A 14,709-nucleotide genomic window follows, 5' to 3' on the forward strand; every position below is an offset into this window, starting at 1 on the left:
GCACTACCTGTTGAATTATTTCCAAAATGTGCCAATTGGATATTACAAAATTAAAAGTTTACTCACTGAAATTACTGGTAAATGTCTGTTTTGATTTTGGTGAAAATCTCATGAGAACTAAAGTATAAGTTGAAGTAAAGATACGTTGAAAATAAGTATAGAGTAAAGAGAATAAGTGTATTTAAAGCAGTTGGACTGCTAAGTGAATTTAGAATAATAGGTAATTGGTCGTTTTGTGGATTACACTCCCAATTGGTTATAAGGTTGGACCTGCTTCGGTCATACACTTGTTCTGAGGTGTTGATTGTTGTTTCAAAGTATTACAAATTTCTGTAGAACGGCAGTTGGACGGCTAAGAAGCGCATTTTCTCGGAGTTAACGCTCCCTCCTGGATGACGACGGTTATCCTTGACCTATCGTGAATAGGGTTAGTACGGTTGGTGACCGGGGAGGACTTGGGAATCTCCAAAATAACTAGTGGTTGGACCACTTTACCGTTTGGAACGGTATTTGCGCTTTTTTGGGTAGTAAAGCTTGGAGCTTGGGCGTTGGACGCTTTTAAATTGAGTTAGGGATTTTAGAGATTAGACCAGAGACAGGTTGGACCTGATACTGGGTAATTGACAATAAAAAACTTGGAGTTTGTCCCTTGGAGGGTTAATATAAATTTTTCAAAATTCTGTAGGTTGTGCAATCTCAGGCCTGATAATTGTTGTTATTGTAATTAAAAGACGTCTGTGTAATATAAAGGAGATTTCTGTGTGAAAGGAGTCTGTGAGTCAGGCTGGTATTATTTTTAGACTGTGTGTGTGAAAATGCAAATAAGGCAGCTGCGAGGTCACTAGAGTTTTAGGAAGTTTATAGGGCTTTGGAGTTGACGTCACTGGAGGTGGGCCACGCCCCCTTTCCGCCATGACAGTAGGCTAGACACAGGATACAGCTTCAGCTATGGTTCGTACGTGTTGTGTTATCAGTTGCAACGTTTGATCACACGATCGTGAAGGCAAGAAGCTGGATAATGGGCTCTTTTCATCGTTTTTCAACCTGGAGGCAACGTGAGGGATCCCATGTATCCGATATTACTAAACAAAGACGTCAGGCTTGCATTGCAGCGGTGAGACGAGCGGATCGAGTTCTGTGCAATCCCCAGCTTTTTGTTGGTTTGGTCTCCGCATCTTCTTTCCGGTGAGTTCTAAATTAATTCATATCACTATTAAAATGCTTTTAGTGTTATTTTCAATGTGCTGAGGTCATAGATAATGAGATAAAACATGCTAATGTGTGATGCTGCAGAACCACGTCATGTCATCATGTCGACTGAGTAGCTTATGATTTAGCATTATTGCAGGCAAACCAGCATATGAAATGGATGTAACAAATCCAGACTGGGCACCAACACTGCCCATTGGCCTCTAAAAACATACTAAATTGCTCTCATTGTACACTAATCCGCACATAACTTCCAGATGAATCACACACCTGTCATCTGCACTAATTTTATCTTACAGGCTTTTATGCAGCTGCAGAGTCTGAAGGTGTGCCCCGTGCAGAAGTAATCGATGAAGATCTGACAGAAGAACAACAACAAAATTACAATGTCATAGCTGTGGACAGCAGTTGTGTTGGACAAGTGGAGGTTGAGGTACCACCTGTAAATGTGGACAGTGGTGATCGGACAGACAGCATCACAGAAGCTAAAGGGCAGACGAAGCATTGTGTGTGCAATGAACAGGGCAGAGCAGAAATAAACACAACACTGGTTGATAAGATTGTTAAGGTTTGCTGTGTTTTGGTGAATATGTGCCCCAGTGTGGTTGTCAAACCAGCGCCAAATGAAACTTGCTCTTGTTGAGTATTCATAAAGCTGTTGTGTTGCATGTGTAGTTCATTGTAAATAATTGTACTTTGTGTGAAGTAATTTCAATAAAACAGAAAAGAATAGTATACATGTTTTTTTTTTGTTTTTTTTTATTCTTGATCTTATCACATGTACTTAGCAAGTACATAGAAATGAAATGCAAACTATTTACATGGCAACACACAGCTGGCATCAATCTTGAACCACAAAATGAAACATTACAGGCTATTTAGAGCAGCACATTGTTTGGAGAAGTATTTCCCAACAAGTTCAGGAAGACACACTTTAAGAAAGAAGTCTTGTGCTTGCTTTAAACGTGGTTCCCAGAAATCCACATCAGGGAAGATGCGTATGACAGGTCTCTCTGTGTCCACACAACGAGGTCACAGTGCAGTTTCATTCAGTCGTTGTGAGTGCAGTACCTGAAACACACAAAAACCACTTTTAATAAAAGGTCTGTAATGAACCAAGGCTAATATAGATGGTTTGGCTGTACGTGCAAATCAAAAACTGTAACAAGGAAGTTGTTTAGAAAGTTATCATGTTCAAAGTTATCATGTTATCATGTTACCTTTGTCTTAACGACAACGTACAGTTGTCGCAGCGTGGAGGCATAAAGATGGACAAATCTTGCACCCAGCCGTTCGTGAATTGGATGTGGGCCTCCAGGGATTTATAATTCTTAAACTGGTTTGCTGTGTATGCGCTGACTCCACAGACAAGGTATGCAAAGATCGGGATAGGACAAAGGCGGTAAGATAAAATTAGTGCACATGACAGGTGTGTGATTCATCTGGAAGTTATGTGCGGATTAGTGTACAATGAGAGCAATTTAGTATGTTTTTAGAGGCCCATGAGCAGTGTTGGTGCCCAGTCTGGATTTGTTACATCCATTTCATATGCTGGTTTGCCTGCAATAATGCTAAATCATAAGCTACTCAGTCGACATGATGACATGACGTGGTTCTGCAGCATCACACATTAGCATGTTTTATCTCATTATCTATGACCTCAGCACATTGAAAATAACACTAAAAGCATTTTAATAGTGATATGAATTAATTTAGAACTCACCGGAAAGAAGATGCGGAGACCAAACCAACAAAAAGCTGGGGATTGCACAGAACTCGATCCGCTCGTCTCACCGCTGCAATGCAAGCCTGACGTCTTTGTTTAGTAATATCGGATACATGGGATCCCTCACGTTGCCTCCAGGTTGAAAAACGATGAAAAGAGAGCCCATTATCCAGCTTCTTGCCTTCACGATCGTGTGATCAAACGTTGCAACTGATAACACAACACGTACGAACCATAGCTGAAGCTGTATCCTGTGTCTAGCCTACTGTCATGGCGGAAAGGGGCGTGGCCCACCTCCAGTGACATCACGCTCCAAAGCCCTATAGAGACTGTTACACATTGCTGAATGCCTGTATTTAAGACGCTGGTTTTGCTTATTACAATATGGTAAGTGAAGTTTTTATTTCTTGCCATGACTGTATGACTTTTTTGCTGGGTTTTGAGATAGGATACATAAACTGTTGATACTTATGACCGTTATTTGGGGTCTGAAAACTGAAATTGACTGTGAAATAATTTCATTAATAAATATGTCTGTAAGTGATGTCTCTTTTGGTGGGTCCAAGTAAGATGTTTTAGGATTTTTAGATGGGTTTTGTTTCAGTTTGAGATAATATATACAGTTACATTTGGTGTTTCTCAGGTATTGTGGTTGACTTTGAGTGATACATATAGGTGTAAGTCGTTTGATGTTTGTTGGGCAAAGGAGGACTTTAGAAGATTGTAAGTGGTTTTTACTTTAGTCCGATAATATATAAGTAGTTAGATTTGACAGACTTTTTACATTTTGGCTTTATGTTAATATAGGTTGCAACGGGCACAGAGGAAACACAGCACAACATCTTAAGGGTTTAAAATAATAATAAATAAATGAATGAAGTTTCTTAAGGGTTCTTGTGTGTGTTTTTAGGGATAGTTTTTGCGGGTTTTTAGGGGGAGTGTGTGTTTGTGGTGTTTGTGTGTGTCAAACGGAGATAACATGAAAACAGAGGAATTAGAGACTAGAATGCCAGAAGGCAATAAAATGCAAATTAAGAAGCTGTGAACTGCTTAAACCACAGTTGGTTTCACAAGTACTGCTGCAAACATTGTTGAATGCGTGTGTTTAAGACGCCATTTATGTTTATTAGAGGGTTATAAATAAAGTTTTGAGTTGCTGTAGTGGATGTATAGTAATTGACTGAGTTTTGAGTTATATATATATATATACGGAGTGCATTGTATATACTTAAGACTAACATATTACTTTCAGTAGTAACCTCTCTTCAGAAATAAAGGCTGTGGTGTTTTATTTTTCCAGTTATGCGTGTGCTGTGAGAAGGATTAGAGGTTTCAATTGTTCTTATTTCATTTGCTCTTTCTGAGTTTGAAAAGCATGCCTGTAAAATACTCTTAGGAAAGTGTATTTTGAGTGATTTTAACTGTGTGAATGCTGTCAGTATTTGATTTGAGTGACTCTGTGTGATTTGTACCAAATAGTAAATAAGTAATAACAACACTAGGGAGGTTTATAGTAGAATGAGTGAAAAGTGGGAGGTTGAGAGAAGAGGTAGTGTGTGTGAGACGATTATGAAAGTATTGGGTGAATGATGTCACAAAAACTGACAAATGCAAAAAACTTGGAATATTTAAAAGTGTGCATGAAATAAGGGTGTATTGTTTTTAGACCAAGACTTAGTAAAACTAAAGAGGGTTTGTAGACTGTAAATATGAAAAAACAAGGGTTTGATTAATTTGTAGAAACAGGAAAGAGAAACAGGAAATACTGTGCTGCTGTGTGTGTGAGAGGAAGGTGTGTGTGTGACTGACGATGTCAGGGGAGCACCCAGAGAAATAGGCAGACGAGTTAAATTCTAAGAAGATGAAGCGAATGCATGTTTTAAGAAAAGTAAAGTAATAAAATTATATTAATTACAGGTTTTAGAAAAGAGACAGACCGAGAGAAATAAATACATGAACTAACAAGTACATTAATGAAGTGAAAACGCACGTACACAAACTGTTACATGTGAAATTATTGTTGGAAAGTTTAATACACACATGAAATAAAGAAAGCAGTTTACACTCCTTTAATTTCCAGAACCAGTGTGTCCCCTAGACCTGATAACACCCTTGCCCAGTTGGCCCCCGTATCAGGCGAGCATGGAAGGCTGGACAGCCCATGACGGGTAAGATCCCACCTCGAAACCCTGGGACAACCTAAGGCAAGGCGCAGTCACGATTGCTTGAACCTCAGTCCCCAAGTGAGCCTGGAGTCACTGGAGGAGACGGGACTTAACGGGTAAAGCCGCTGGGCACAGGCGGAGGGGAAATGTCATTAACAATGACCAGTGATGAGCCAAAGAGAGAAAACACACCCTGTCAAAAGGAGTCTGAAACACTGCAAAAGAAACATTTACAAGATCACATAGATCACAAAGAAACATTTATAAAAATCACACATACAAACAGAAAATGCACTAACCCTACAGAGATAAGCTCATGAAGATTAATGCATAAGATAGTGATTAAAACCTGGCTAAGAACACAAACATATGTAATTAAATCAGCTTGCTAATTTCATGAGTGTTAAAATGGTGTGAATGTTGAAGAAAATACACTTAAAACACACTTGGATAAAATAGAGTTGTGGAATAACTCAAAAGAAGCTGTATGACAAGGGAGTGAGTTATGGGGAAAACAAAACAAAACAAAAACAAAAACAAAAGAGAAGTGATTAAAGTAGTTTAAAAGAGTGACTTAGGAGTGCTCTTGCACTGATTGATCAAAGTAAGTGATTAGTATAGAAAGAAAATGAAAATAATTGAATAACGTGATAAGGTTTAAACATGTATTTCTCTTGCCAAGTTTACTTGTGGAGATATGATTCAGTATGTAAATTAGCTGGAGTGAGTGATGACAGAGGAGCTTCCTGTGTGTGTGTGTGATTGAGGCCTTAAGGAAGGGAAGCAAAGTAGACTGTTCAGAGGTGCGGATTTGGACAAGAAATTTATAATTTAGTGTTGAAACATTGTTATAACGTGTTTATATTTTAGGCTGAATCTAAGTATGGTGAAGTGTCAAAGGGGACATGGTTGTGTGTAAAACGGTGCAGCTTTGACAAGGTTTTCAGTGCGTTGAATGGGTGAAATTTAAGATTGTTTAAGATTTTTTGGGGCTGTTGTTTTTCATTTTAATAGAGGGAGTTTTGATAAACATGGACATGTCTAAAAGGGCCCATAGTTTTTGTAACAGTGCACTTAAAAGAACCTGTCAGGTGATTTTGTTTTGTACTTTGATGAGCTAATAATCAGCTCTCTTTCTTTCCCATTTTTGTTCTGAAGCAGGCCTGGAAGAAAGTGAACTAACAGCGCTGACAAATTTCCGGACAAACAAATATGAGGTGACTTTTCCAGATTTCAATGGGTGGAGGAAAGGCTACCTGTGGGGACCTTATCAGATTGAAAGTCCCTCTCTAAAAGGATTGCCGCGAGCCAATCCAGACAAAAGCATAAAGAACTATTTTCCTAAAAACAAAATAAAACAAATGAATGAGCTCATGTTGCTGAGAGTGAAGACTCTGATTATTTGCGAGGGAGTCCACACTATCAGCAAGACCTGATGTTAATGCATGTGAGTGAGTGTGTGACTGGACCAAGGTGGGGATGAATAAAATGTTGGCAAACAGGAGGAGTGGAAGATTTAATTCTGGGGATGCTGATGTTTGCTTGGAGGGAATTTTTGTTTTATTTACTGGGGTTGGATTATGTTATTACATTATAAAATGCTAAATGCTAAAAGGGAAACATTTTTTGATATGACTCATGTTACCATTAACTGAAGAAACACATGATTGATAACTGTTCTGTTTTAAGTTTTTTGTTATGACACAAATTGGATCATAAAGGGGGAGAGTTGAGTATGAAATGTAAAGTATAGGTGTTGTTTCCAGGAAATTCCAAGGATCCAGACTTTTGCATGGAGCAAGGAGTTCGAGAAGATTTGACATAATGATTAAATAGATTTTATTCCTTAAATACAGGCTTACAGGGCTGGAGCAGATCTACCGGAGAGGAGGATGGCTGAGGTGTTTGGAGAGATGATATGACTAACCTTTTTCCTTTAATTTCTTAAGCCCGGGTGATGCATTTTGAGTTTTTGAGTTTTTATTTATTTGGACACATCTGGTGTGTCCAAATATAAAGGGGGAATTTAAGGGGTAATTTGTAATGGGTTCTTTGGAATGGGTTCTAGGATCATTTTATGACTTTTGGAGTTTTTGATCATTTAGATATGGTAAAACTGAGGCAGAAATTGTTATTTTTAAATAAAGTTATTTTTAAAGTAAAATGAACTGAATCCTGTTTAGAAGATAAAATGCCGGTGTTCATGAGAAGCTGTACACCAAATTTAAAGGGAAATTGTGGGACATTTTTGAATAAAAGATATGCTTTGGGGAAAACTAGTGAAGATTTTAGGAGTAGAAAATGTTTGATTTCTTTTTATTTCTAGAATAAGTGGTTATAATGCAGGCTTACACATACAGATATTACATAGATTTATTTCTAGGGTAGAGGAGAGAGCTTCTTAAGAGAGTGTTAAAAGTGTCGCTGACTCAAATGAATAATATTGGAGATTATATATGTAGATAATGGAAACTTGTCTAACTGGCATTAACAGTAACTTTTGCATGTTATGTATATGCTTGAAGCAAAAAGAGGCGTAAATCCTGATAGAAATTTTGAAGTGTGCTTTCTAGCGCAGATTTAGGCTGACATGGGGATGGTGTATATTTTACCCTGGGTGTGTTTAATAGAACTAAAAGCGTTGCTCACACGCATAAAGAGTATTGAGATTAAGTAAAGTTAATATAAAGGATAAAGCCCAGAACATGATATTGTGAACCAAGTTTGAATAATTAAAGGAACATTGGATGAACACAGTAGATTAGTGAGGTGTAGCAGAGAGAGGCTTTTTGTTTTCTATCTTTTACAGGAAAAGATTTCAGGACCACAGCGACCATAGGGGGGCGAGAATCCTGGAAGCCCCAGACCGAACGGAACCAACCAGAGAAAGGAGAAAAACAGAGCACAAAATTCCAGTGTTTTCTAATTTCTGCTACATAACTTTGCACTTTTGCTGTAACAAAACAAATTTCCCACCTGTGGGACTAATAAAGGCCATCTTATCTTATCTTATCTTATCTTAATACACCTAGTTGTTTATATTACAAAGAAGATCAAAAGCTTGTTAGACACAGGTTATAATGGAAGCATAAAAGGGATGAGAGGAACTTTACATAACATAGAAATCCTGCAACAATTCGTAAATTGCCCAAACACAGTGTTCAGACCGGATATGCGCTACCCGTTAAAGGGGGCGAAGAAATCAGGCCTAAGTTTGAAAAATGAAATGGGTTAACTCGATAGAGGATGTTTCCAAAGGTTGAGAAAATAATGTAGGACCTTTTACCAGGAGAAAGCTAATTGTATCTTTTACACTTTACAGTGTGCACTGAGGGAAGTCAGGAATAGTTTAAACTAGGATTGAAAAATTAAACTAGGTGAAAAAAGGGGGTGTAGCAAGTAGATTTAGGGCAGCTCACAGCCTGGCGCAAACGCAAGGTGCCGTCACACAGCTTAAGTTATTTGTTTGATTTATTTTTATGACAAAATAATATAGAAAACAGCACATGTAGTGAGAGAACACCCACTAAAAGTTCTGATTACACATAGTGTGGTGGCATATGTGAACTCGCAGGCGTTCACTATGACATCATTAGCACAACAGAGACTGAGTAAAGTTTTAGATGCTCCAAATCTGACATTTACACATGAAGGAATCAATATGGCAGATTTAATGGGATCAGGAGAACCTCATGATTGTACTAAGAAAGCAGAAGTTGAAGGGAAAGTCAGGGAAGATTTAAAAGCAGAACCTATCCCTGGAGCTGAGGATTGGTTCATAGATGGCTGCTGTCACCGTGATGAAGAAGGACTGAAAGCAGGCTACGCTGGGGTTTGCAGAAGAGGACAACACTATGAGGTAAGAGAAGCTGGAAGAATCGAGGGTCAACAGTCAGCACAGAGAGCTGAAGTAATAGCTCTGACTCGAGCCCTCAGACTGGCCAAGGACATGAAGGTGAACATTTACACCGATTCAGCTTATGCGTTTGGGGCAGCTCACGTGGAACTTGCTCAATGGAAGAGAGCAGGTTTCAGAACAGCAACTAATGCCCCAATATGCCATAAGAAGGAAATGGAGGAACTGGAAGAAGCTCTGAATGACCCAGACGAGGTAAGTATCATAAAATGCAAAGGACACTCTCAGGAAAACACAATGGTGGCCAAAGGGAACCAGAAAGCAGATGAAGCCGCAAAAGAAGCTGCAGGCTACAAAGGATGAAGGCAAATGGTGGAGGTCACTGCCGAGGAGGAACCAAGCACTGATGTGTTGGAGGAAGCCAGACAGGCTCAGGAAGGAGCCGCCCAAGAGGAAAAAGAGGTGTGGGAGAACCGAGGAGCCCGGAAAGAAGGAGGTCTGTGGCGAGGATCTCACGGGCGACCAGTTCTAACAGCTAAGCTGGCTGAAAAGAAGGTAAGTGAGGCGCACGGGCTTGGCCATGTAGGAGTGACACAGATGGAGAGAAACTTGTGTCACTGGTGCCACCCTGAGCTGAGAAACATGATAAAGGAGAAAGCCAGAACTTGTCTAATTTGCGGGGCACACAATCCAAAGCCAGCGGTGAAGCCAGAAACAGGTAAGTTCCTCATGCCAGAGAGGCCCGGAGAAGAAATCGTGATTGACTTCACCGACATGATCGATCCAGGACCGGGAGGAGTCAGGTATTTGCTGGTGTGTGTGGATGCTCTGACCGGATGGCCAGAGGCGTGGGCGACTAAAAGAGAGGACGCGAGAAGCGTTATTAAATGTCTGATCAACCACTACATACCAAGGCATGGGTTTCCCAAGAGAATTAGGTCAGATAATGGAACCCATTTCAGGAATCAAGATCTGGCAGAGGTGGAGAAAATGTTGGGAGTCCAGCATAAGTTTGGGACAGTGTATCATCCGCAGTCCCAGGGGAAGGTAGAAAGAATGAACCTAAATTTGAAGAACAAGTTAGCTAAGATCTGTGCGCAGACAGGGTTAAACTGGGTTGCAGCCCTGCCAATTGCTTTGATGACCATAAGATGCTCTGTTAACCAATCAACAGGTTTCACGCCCTACGAGCTGCTGACAGGACGGCAGTTTCCGGCGCCCTGGACAGTGGTCCCGGTGGAGCAGCCCAGAAAAAGTAACAGGTCTCATGCTGAATATTTTAATGAGTTGAAAGCTCTTGTGTCCAGTTTCACAACACAGGTCACCTCTGGAAGACCCACAGCAGAAAAGGAGGTCCCAGATGCAAAAGCAGTGTGGCTGAAAGTCATCAAGCGGAAGTGGAAAGAACCCCGCTGGACCGGTCCGTACGAGGTGACTGTCCGGACGGCCACAGCGGTCCGACTGAAAGGGAAAGGCGAGACCTGGTTCCACTGGACGCAGTGCGCTGCAGCAGACGAGAGCTTGGTGCAAGACAACCCAGCTATACTAGACACGGGTGGTAACGAGAATCAGAGGCAGAATAAATCCTCTCACCTGTGCAACGGGCCGACCAGTAGTCCACCTGGAAGGCCGAAGCAAGAAGAACAGCCAAGGAGGAGATCACCACGTCAACACAAAGGAGTGGTAACAAATTAAGGAGAAGAAAAGGAACAAAAGTTTATGCTAAAAATACAAATCTCACACAACACAATGCACCCACACGAATCAGATACACGTAATGGGACACGTGAAGAGAAGAAATTGGTAAAAATGCTTCTCACAACCACATGCTTGCTATATCAGATAGTATTAGTTATGGCCGTGTGTTTTCTTGTGTATTTTTTGCAGACCGCCCCAGGTAACCTGTCTGAGCACGGAGGCCAGTCCAGCCCAACACCCACTGAGGATTGAAAATCCCCTAGAGGGCTGGATGACATCCGTGTTCGGGCAGTGGAAGGGGTTTGTGGTTTCTGCAATGCTTTCTATTGCTGCTTTTCTAGGGATTTTGGTCACCTGTGGGTGCTGTCTCATTCCTTGTGTCAGAAGATTGTTGGAAAAGGTAATCACGAGGGCAGTGGATCCCGGGGAAGTGACCCCGGTGTCCATGATGCCATTGATAGACATGGAAGAAGCTGAGGAGGCCGAGGAGTGACACAGCACACGGTATGGTGACCTCTTGTGGTCAAGAGGTCAAAAGGAGGAATTGTGGAATTAAAGAAATTGTTTTACTGCTACAATGTATCTAATAGCATTAGCATCGCATTAATAATATCACATATAGCTTTAAGACGGCAGGGAGACATTTAACACACCGACACCATATTAACCTTTATTACAGGTGCAGTCATAATCATTTTTATATTGTTATATCTCTGTATACACATTGCAGTTTTGTGCTCATAAAAGAGTTGAAGCTCCCCCAGGTAATTAAAGGTTAAAAGCTTCGTTCGACGTTAGGTTCGGACGATCCATTGGATAAGAGGCTGGGAGCTGAGGAAAGATCGCACACATGCTTACAAAACACATATATATCACATATAATCTAGAAACAGATCTGAGCAGAGGCCTGAATGTATTCAGCAAACCTGTAGCACTAGAGTCTACCCAACAACAGGTGACAAGAAGGAGGGGACCAGCCCATGGGGACCCAGAGGCCTGGGACCATCGCCTTATTTGGAAGAAGATGCCAGAAAGAGGAACTCTTGTGTCTGCATTTATCTCTTAAAATTGATCATTGTCTGTAAAAGAGGCAAATAATGTTCTTAAGATGCAAATTATGTGCTTGTAAACGCATGAGGGGGTGTCATAATACCCTGATATTATAAAAGCAATCTGAAATGTATTTTGGGCGAAGATTCTTGCTGATGTGTGCAGTAACTATCTTCTCGCGCGTGTGTTTAAATAAAATCATTGTTTGACCGACCTCTTCTGGACCATCATTGTTTTACTCTCGTCCTCAATTTCAGACCCGTAACACTCTACACTAATGACTGCACCTCCAAGAACTCGGCTGTTAAACTCCTAAAGTTTGCAGATGACACCACCGTCATTGGCCTCATTCAGGATGGTGATGAGTCTGCATACCGGCAGGAAGTTGAGCGGCTGGTACTCTGGTGCAGTCAGCACAATCTGGAGCTGAACACTCTTAAAACTGTAGAGATGACAGTGGACTTCAGGAGACATCCCTCAACTCTGCCCCCCCTCACCATATCAGACAGCCCTGTGTCGACTGTGAAGATCTTCAAGTTCCTGGGTACCACCATCTCCCAGGACCTGAAGTGGGAGACCAACATCAACTCCATCCTCAGAAAGACCCAGCAGAGGATGTACTTCCTGAGACAACTGGGGAAGTACAGTCTTCCACAGGAGCTGCTGATCCAGTTCTACACTGCAGTCATTGAGTCTGTCCTGTGCTCCTCCATCACAGTCTGGTATGGTGCAGCCACTAAACAGGACAGGAGCAGACTGCAGCGGACTGTACGGGCAGCAGAAAGGATCATCGGCGCCCCCCTGCCCTCTATCCAGGATCTGTACCTCTCAAGAACCAGGAAACGGGCAGGGAAAATCATCACAGACCCCTCACACCCTGGACACAGACTTTTTGATCTGCTGCCCTCTGGCAGACGGTACAGAAGCCTGCAGACCAGGACCACCCGACATAGGAACAGTTTCTTCCCCCTCGCCATCTCCCTCCTAAACAGTTGACCTGTCACACTGCTCCCACTGCCAGACTGCAACTGCACCTTATGTACATTCTGTAGTATTCATTCCACCTCATTTCATTTCTGGGTTTTATGTATATATGTTCAGATTAGTTATTTATAGTTGGTTTACACAGCTTTGTGTATGTATGTGTATGCATGTGTAATGTATATATAGACACGTGTGTGTGTGTGTGTGTGTGTGTGTGTGTGTGTGTGTGTGTGTGATTTACATTGCTGTGCTTGAGAGCCACCATCTACCGGAACCAAATTCCTTGTATGTGTCTGCACATATACTTGGCCAATAAACACGATTCTGATTCTGATTCTGATCAAATGCAGGATTGAAAACCAACTTAATTAGGATCTTTGCAGACCTTTGTTGGAGAACAGGGAGCACATAAGAGGAGGTTACAGAATGACCAGAAAAAGAACAAGGGAAATGATACAAAGGAAGCAAAACTCAATGCAAGACACAGGAGACAAATGACCAGAAAAGCCCCCAAAACAAAACAGCAACAACAAAAAATACCCAGGACGTTAGAATAATCTGAACCCAGAATACACAGTGATGATAATAATAATGTAATAATAATGATGAAAATTATTGGTCTATACATTAACTCTAGTACTTTTCACAGGGTCCCTGCAAAGCCTGTGAAAGCTGACAGTCAAAGTAAACAAGACATTTGAAAGGGCTGTAAATGTTTGAAGTGAGACTTGCAGCCTGCAACATGCACACGTCATGATGTATATGTAACCTTCACTAAAACATCACAGCCATGACAAGTGTGACTTCTGAACATCCTTAGAATGCTTATGGTTCAAACACCAACAAGAGAAAGAAAAACAAGTCTGTGTGAGCACAGGACACACTCACCCCACTTACCTCTCATCACATCTGCGAGAGGGTGAAAACGCTTATTTATAGAGTGAAGGACTCTTTCATATGTGTGCTTTTGCTAATAGTAACTTTATTCTTTATTCTCAGTCAAAGTTTGACCAATATGTTAAATGAGAAATGTAGTTTGAGAAATGAAAATGAGGATGATTTTGTGTCTGCAGGCATGATCTTCTTCAACCTTTTATATCCGTGTCGGGGTACAGGCATGTGGAAACAAAAGGAATGTGTCGCCAACCAATCGTTACACATGATTTGTATAAGAAAAATGGTATTAAAAGTATTTTAAGAACGTGTGACTTATAAAATGTAATATTTAGTGAAGTGTGTTGAGTAAAATGTGATTGACACACAAGGTTACAAAGCGAAACAGTAAAGGAATGTATTCCTTAATAAGGAATTATATTAAAGAGAATTTACTAACAAACTGACGTAAGATTGTATAAACTGAACGAAACATTAAATATACATATGTGAGTGATGTTCAAATGTAATAGAGTTAGCCATGTTAACAATAACATAGAAAATCATGCATGTGGAAAACTCTGATAGATCGAGGGAGAATGTCAGGGTATAACTGGACATTATTTTATATAAACAACGTGACTGGATGTGTAGACAGGAGGAGAGAGAGGGGGCAAGTGAGTGGGCACTTGGCAGAGAATAAAAGAGAGGGCCCAGAAGTTTTCGTGGCTCTTCCTTACGTCATCTGCTAGATGAGCAGTTCAGAAGATTGAATATAAGAAGAAACTCTCTGTGAATGGTACTCATGGCCATTGATCAGTGGTCTTTGATCAGTGGTTGTTGATCAATGGTTGTTAATCAATGGTCATGAGAATTTGCATAATCATGATGAAGGAACTGACCTCCCAGCCCATTGTTCCTTCAGTGGGCTGGTTTCTCCCACTGAAAACATCCAGATGAACAGAATCAACTTTTGGAGATTTACTTATCTGGATGATTGAGAATGCATCAAGACATATACAGTGGGGAGATTAGAATCTTACTAAATTTAAAAAAAAAATTCCCCAGTGAACCTGTCCGGACCCAGAGCTTTGTTGTTTGGAAGCATCTGAATAACCTTAAAAATTTCGCTTTGCGTTATAGGTTTA

General features: G+C 40.8%; 2 long non-coding RNA genes across 3 annotated transcripts; one reads left to right on the forward strand and one right to left on the reverse strand.

The window, feature by feature from the left end:
- Nucleotides 1-648: 648 nt before the first annotated feature.
- Nucleotides 649-3,701, forward strand: LOC112847006 (uncharacterized). Its single transcript, XR_003220266.1, has 3 exons — nt 649-778; nt 1,666-1,667; nt 3,477-3,701. It is a non-coding gene; the product is annotated as an uncharacterized LOC112847006 (long non-coding RNA).
- Nucleotides 2,218-2,982, reverse strand: LOC112847005 (uncharacterized). Of its 2 annotated transcripts, none has more exons than XR_003220264.1 (3): nt 2,933-2,982; nt 2,430-2,564; nt 2,218-2,280 (listed from the first exon to the last, which is right to left on the reverse strand). It is a non-coding gene; the product is annotated as an uncharacterized LOC112847005 (long non-coding RNA). The 2 variants fall into 2 exon arrangements; XR_003220265.1 differs by having other exon boundaries at nt 2,430-2,568; nt 2,933-2,952.
- Nucleotides 3,702-14,709: the final 11,008 nt, after the last annotated feature.

This window comes from Oreochromis niloticus, linkage group LG5 (genome assembly GCF_001858045.2).
Source record: "Oreochromis niloticus isolate F11D_XX linkage group LG5, O_niloticus_UMD_NMBU, whole genome shotgun sequence".
NCBI lineage: Eukaryota > Metazoa > Chordata > Actinopteri > Cichliformes > Cichlidae > Oreochromis > Oreochromis niloticus.